The sequence below is a fragment of the Zootoca vivipara genome, chromosome 10, assembly GCF_965207765.1.
Source record: "Zootoca vivipara chromosome 10, rZooViv2.hap1.1, whole genome shotgun sequence".
In the NCBI taxonomy this organism is placed as follows: domain Eukaryota; kingdom Metazoa; phylum Chordata; class Lepidosauria; order Squamata; family Lacertidae; genus Zootoca; species Zootoca vivipara.
This window is the reverse complement of record NC_142593.1, coordinates 11,737,823-11,743,773: the sequence shown is the minus strand read 5'-3', so window position 1 is coordinate 11,743,773 and position 5,951 is coordinate 11,737,823. Positions and strand designations below refer to the sequence as shown.

The 5,951-nt window shown below is 41.0% G+C and overlaps 1 long non-coding RNA gene across 1 annotated transcript in view; it reads right to left on the bottom strand.

The window, feature by feature from the left end:
• LOC148684369 (uncharacterized) overlaps positions 1-5,951 on the bottom strand; it is a 44,014-nt gene that overhangs the window by 14,550 nt on the left and 23,513 nt on the right. The window lies entirely within an intron of this gene.

Here is a 5,951-nt window from a genome sequence, read left to right as displayed (position 1 = left end):
CTGGTATGTTGTCGGTCCATTTCCATTAACATGTAAATACCACCACAGTCCTGAGAGCCATCTGCATTATCTTAGTTATAGGTGTCTTGGTGTATGTATTAGTTATAAGATAGAGGGGTGTTCCTCTCCCACCCTGCCCCTGGCAAAGCCCTATCCTCCCCTATGATGCTTGGGAAGCTGCTTTCGAAAGTATTTGAAAATTAAATGCCATTTTTGACACACAGATATGGGGAAACAGTGGAATAATACTTCCTACAGGGACTCGATAACAACAACAACAACAACAACAAATTATTATTTATATCCCACCCATCTGGCTGGGTTTCCCCAGCCACTCGGGGCGGCTCCCAACAGAATATTAAAAACACGATAAAACACCAAACATTAAAAACTTCCCTAAACAGGGCTGCCTTCAGATGTCTTCTAAAAGTCAGATAGTTGTTTATTTCCTTGACATCTGATGGGAAGGCGTTCCACAGGGCGGGCGCCACCACCAAGAAGGTCCTCTGCCTGGATCCCCCTGTAACTTCACTTCTCGCAGTGAAGGAACTGCCAGAAGGTCCTCGGAGCTGGACCTCAGTGTCTGGGCTGAATGGTGGGGGTGGAGATGCTCCTTCAGGTATAATGGGCCGAGGCCATTTAGGGCTTTAAAGGTCAGCACCAACACTTTGTATTGTGCTAAAACTGTCTGACAGAATGGGTGTGACAAGAAACAAACTCTGTTCTCCAACCTATGTGATTCTAAATATTTCATGGAGGTTTAGAGATGCTCTTGTATCCAAGAAAATGAGAAGCTGAAACCTGAAGCCTTTAGCAGGCAAATATTTTAGTTATCATAGTTTTGCTTGTTTTATTTTGATTTATGTTTTATTAAATTTGTATCCCACCAATCCAAAGAAGCCTGGTGTAGCAAAAAACAAACAATGAAAACATCTTAAAAACAATTGCAATACAGATGTAGACTTGGAAAAATCTCAACTTAAAAGGCTTGTTGAAAGAGGTAGGTCTTGAGTAGGCACCAAAATGACAACAGAGATGGCAGGGAATTTCAAAGGGTTGGGTACCACAAAACTAAAGACCCAATTCCTTCACTGTGTGGAAAAGATCTCCTGGTAAGATGTTATCTGTAGGAGGCCCTCACCTGCCGAGCACAGTTATCAATTGGGTATTTCTTGTAATAAATATACATTTTTTTGCAAAGAACATTTTTTTGGCAGTCACCAGTAGCTGTTAGTGGCTTATTAAAACACCTTATTTATAGAAGACATCTGATCTATATAGTATGATGTTGCTCTTTTTAGACATCTATTCCTGCCTCCAATAAATCTCAGTTAATATTTTTGTTTCACTTACCGAATATAGATACTAGTAATCCATTTTGTTGTAAGAGAGGTTTGTTTTCTACAACCAAATGATTTAATTCACTCAAGAACAACTTGTGGTCTTTGTCATACAGTCTGTTGCAAACCTGTTTCAACAGGAACTTGACATCAAAATGAATTGCAGTATCGTGGGCCACATTCTTCAGAGCTTATAAGAATTCAGGTTCTAGTTACTTTGTTTAATAGTCAAGGATAGTCTGGCTTTTAAGAGCCACTGCAGTCTTCTGAACCCATATTTTCCTTTCCTTAGATGATTTTGTTTCTTAAATAGTATACCGTAGATTCTCCCCTGAAACTCAAGTACACTTTCATCTAAAGAGAACATTGACGTGTCCTATTGTAACAAAAAGAATTTTTGAATTCATCTGACGTGGTGATAATGGAAAACAAATCTTTATGAAACCTGCCATCTTTCCCCTTGGTTTCATCTGTTATGTAAAAATAGGCATGATCTGCATTGACTGACTATAGCTTTTTCATGTGATCAGGTTAAATGTGCTAAGGGTATATTTACATAGTGACTTGTACTAGAAATCCCTGCTAATAACTTGTGCACCGAATATCCCTTGAACTGCACTTCCTAGGGTTTATAAGTTCCAGTGCTTCATAAAATAAGTCCTGAATGTGTTAGCAGTGGTTGCTGAAAGTTTTGGAACTCCTTTTATCTTAGGGGTGGGGAAGCTATGGTTTTCCTGCTGCTGGGCTCCCATCAGGTACAAGCAACTACAAGGTCCGAGTACAACGCTCTTAACGATTACACCACGCTGGCTCCCTTTAAAAAATATATATTAATACCATTCTGTCTCTCTATCATTACCTGCCTATTTCAGTGTATTTCGAAAACCACACGTGAATGGACCCTCCCATTTTTATTTGTTATAAGGGCTATTTCACATTGTATAGCCACGTACAGAACTTTTGATATCTCTACATATCACTTCATATGCAATGCATTTCAGTGGAGTCAGTTCGTGCACTCATCCCCCAGTCCTCAAAGGCACAATAGTCAAACAGGAAATTCAGCGGAACAGAGAAGCATACATCTACGTATATGTAAATATGGTACGATGATTCAAAAGACCACAAGCCCAACTTGAAAACATTATAGAAAACAGTAAGTGATGAACCCAGAGTTTAGAAGTGAGTTTACAGTGTTTTGGTTTGGAATTTCTAGGTTAATCACAAGGCAAACCCAAACCTTTCTAAACTTTAGCTTCAGTTCAGTTAGTTTGGCTCCTTGCCCTTTAACACTTAGCGGTGCTAGGTACATTTATGGTGGAAAAGAGTGCTGCTCTGGCCTTCATTAGTTCCTGCAGCAACAATGGTGGCTGTCAGAATTGCTGAGCATTACGAGATTCTCAGGTTATCTGGATTCTTAAAAATCCTGGTGTCTAGAATATTGTCCCCCCACTTAACACAAGGGTTATGTTGTAAAGTATGGGGGGGTGTTCCTGTGTATCTGAATTGACAATAGCCACATTTTGATGAGGTACTTGTGTATCACACTTTGAGGTAAGCCATGTTTTCTTTCCTTTAGCTTATTCATAGTAATGTATGAAAATGCATTTGGAAATGGGAGAAAAAATGAAAAGAAGTACTACCAGATGAATGCCAGTAAAATTAGTGGAGCACTAAGTTTAAAATATGGCTTTTATTACCACCATATTGTCTTAAAAATACTTCTTACAGCTCATTGCACAACACAAGCTGAGTAACCACATGATTACGAGAAAACAATTCTCATTGCAAAAGTGAACCAGCATGAAAGTTCTGGTACAGAACATCATGTCCAAGGGTGAAATGATATATGGCCAAGTGCTGAAATCCTTATTCAGTGTAGAATTCTGAAATGAATGGCTCTGTGATTGCAAGAGAACAGGGGAACTCTACTTTCTTTTCCAGCACAGGAATAACATAAGAAATAAAGGAATTACCATAGATTGAGAAGGAGTTGCATGTGAAGGTTTCAACTTCATGACCATGGGGATCTCTGTTACAAGCTGTGTGTATCACAAGGAGATACAGTCAAGAACTGAATCTAGAATATCATTTTAGAATCCTTAGAGGCAAAAAGTGACTAGCACGTTAAGGCTTCAATCCTAGACACATTTAGTGGGAAGGAAGCCCCACTGAGGACAGTGGAATTTACTTCTGAGTAAACATACAGAGAATTGTACTGCACGTCCTCCTCTCATTGCAGAAGAACAATAATCTATTATGGGTGGTAATGCACCTGGAAAAGACTGCAAAAATCTAACCAAGTACTGTGGAAGCAATGCCAGAAGCAGGCTAAACCTGGTTGCAAATTAGCTCCCTAGGAATTACATGATGAAAGGGCATTAATCTTACAAGTTTTATAAAATACATTACTCATATCTTCTGGGAAACCACCCACTGATTCTCATAAGCTTTGTGTCAAAATGCTCAACACTAGTTTTATTATATGATGTACTTCATCTGCCTTGTGGTGGTATAAACTTAACGACATGCAGATAAAATAATTGAATTTCCAGTCGTATTTATGGGAAGAACCATAGCTCAGCAGTAGAGCACAAGCTCTGTATGCAGGAGGTCTCAGATTCAATTTCTGGTATTTCCAAGTTGGGCTGGGAAAGAACCTGGCCTGAAACCCTGGAAAGATAATATCAATCAGTGTTGATGGGTCTGAGATAGATGGAACAAAGGTTGGTCTTACTTGGCCCTCAGGTACTGTAATTTCTCCGCAGCTTAAAAGAGGGAACAAGCATCAAGCTAATCACACTTAATGCAGTGTTCTAGCTACTAAGCTAGATGATTGTTATAACGTACCCTCTGACATTTCTCTGATGAAAATAGAGACAACTGGATATGGGACAACTGATTGGTTCAAAATTGGGAAAGGAGTACGACAAGGCCGTTTATTGTCTCCCTGCTTATTTAACTTATATGCAGAATTCATCATGCGAAAGGCTGGACTGGATGAATCCCAAACCGGAATTAAGATTGCCGGAAGAAATATCAACAACCTCAGATATGCAGATGACATAACCTTGATGGCAGAAAGTGAGGAGGAATTAAAGAACCTTTTAATGAAGGTGAAAGTAAAAGGTAAAGGTAAAGGGACCCCTGACCATTAGGTCCAGTCGTGACCGACTCTGGGGTTGCGCGCTCATCTCACATTATTGGCCGAGGGAGCCGGCGTATAGCTTCCAGGTCATGTGGCCAGCATGACAAAGCCGCTTCTGGCAAACCAGAGCAGCACATGGAAACGCCGTTTACCTTCCCGCTGTAGCGGTTCCTATTTATCTACTTGCATTTTGACGTGCTTTCGAACTGCTAGGTTGGCAGGAGCTGGGACCAAGCAACGGGAGCTCACCCCGTCACAGGGATTTGAACTGCCGACCTTCTGATCAGCAAGCCCTAGGCTCAGTGGTTTAACCACAGCGCCACCTGGGTCCGAAGGTGAAAGAGGAGAGTGCAAAATATGGCCTGAAGCTCAACATCAAAAAAAACTAAGATCATGGACACTGGTCCCATCACCTCCTGGCAAATAGAAGGGGAAGAAATGGAGGCAGTGAGAGATTTTACTTTCTTGGCTTCCATGATCACGGCAGGTGGTGACAGCAGTCACAAAATTAAAAGACACCTGCTTCTTGGGAGAAAAGCAACGACAAACCTAGACAGCATCTTAAAAAGCAGAGATATAACCTTGCCGACATATGGTCCATATAGTTAAAGCTATGGTTTTCCCAGTAGTGATGTATGGAAGTGAGAGCTGGACCATAAAGAAGGCTGATCGCCGAAGGATTGATGCTTTTGAATTATGGTGCTGGAGGAGACTCTTGAAAGTCCCATGGACTGCAAGAAGACCAAACCTATCCATTCTGAAGGAGATCAGCCCTGAGTGCTCACTGGAAGGACAGATCCTGAAGCTGAGGCCCCAATACTTGGTCTACCTCATGAGAAGAGAAGACTCCCTGGAAAAGACCCTGATGTTGGGAAAGATTGAGGGCAGAAGGAGAAGGGGACGACAGAGGACGAGATGGTTGGACAGTGTTTTTGAAGCTACCAACATGAGTCTGACCAAACTGCGGGAGGCAGTGGAAGACAAAAGTGCCTGGCGTGAGGTCACGAAGAGTCAGACACGACTAAACGACTCAACAACAACAACAACATATGACACACTGCTATTCTTTATCACTATAAATGTTCTGCTCTCCACAAAGTATACAAATAGATATAAAAAACCTCCTGCATTGAACAAAGATGATTTTTAGAAATATTTCTACATTTTGGACCATTGCAAAATTATACCTCAGCAACTGTAAAAACTGGGCTATTAAAGAATCCCTTATTCAAAAGAAAGCACAGGGAGTCTGGTCATACCTTCTCAATAAAACTTAATTAATTTCAACTTAATTAAATACCTTAATTGAAACACCCCCTCCGTAGCTTGCTGTGCATGACAAGTAATGGATTTAAGCAACCTCCCCCAATCTAGTGTCTTTCAGATGTTTTGTACTGCAATTCCCACTAGCCTCAGCCAGCATGTCCAGTGCTCAGGAATGGTGGTAGTAATCCACAAACCCC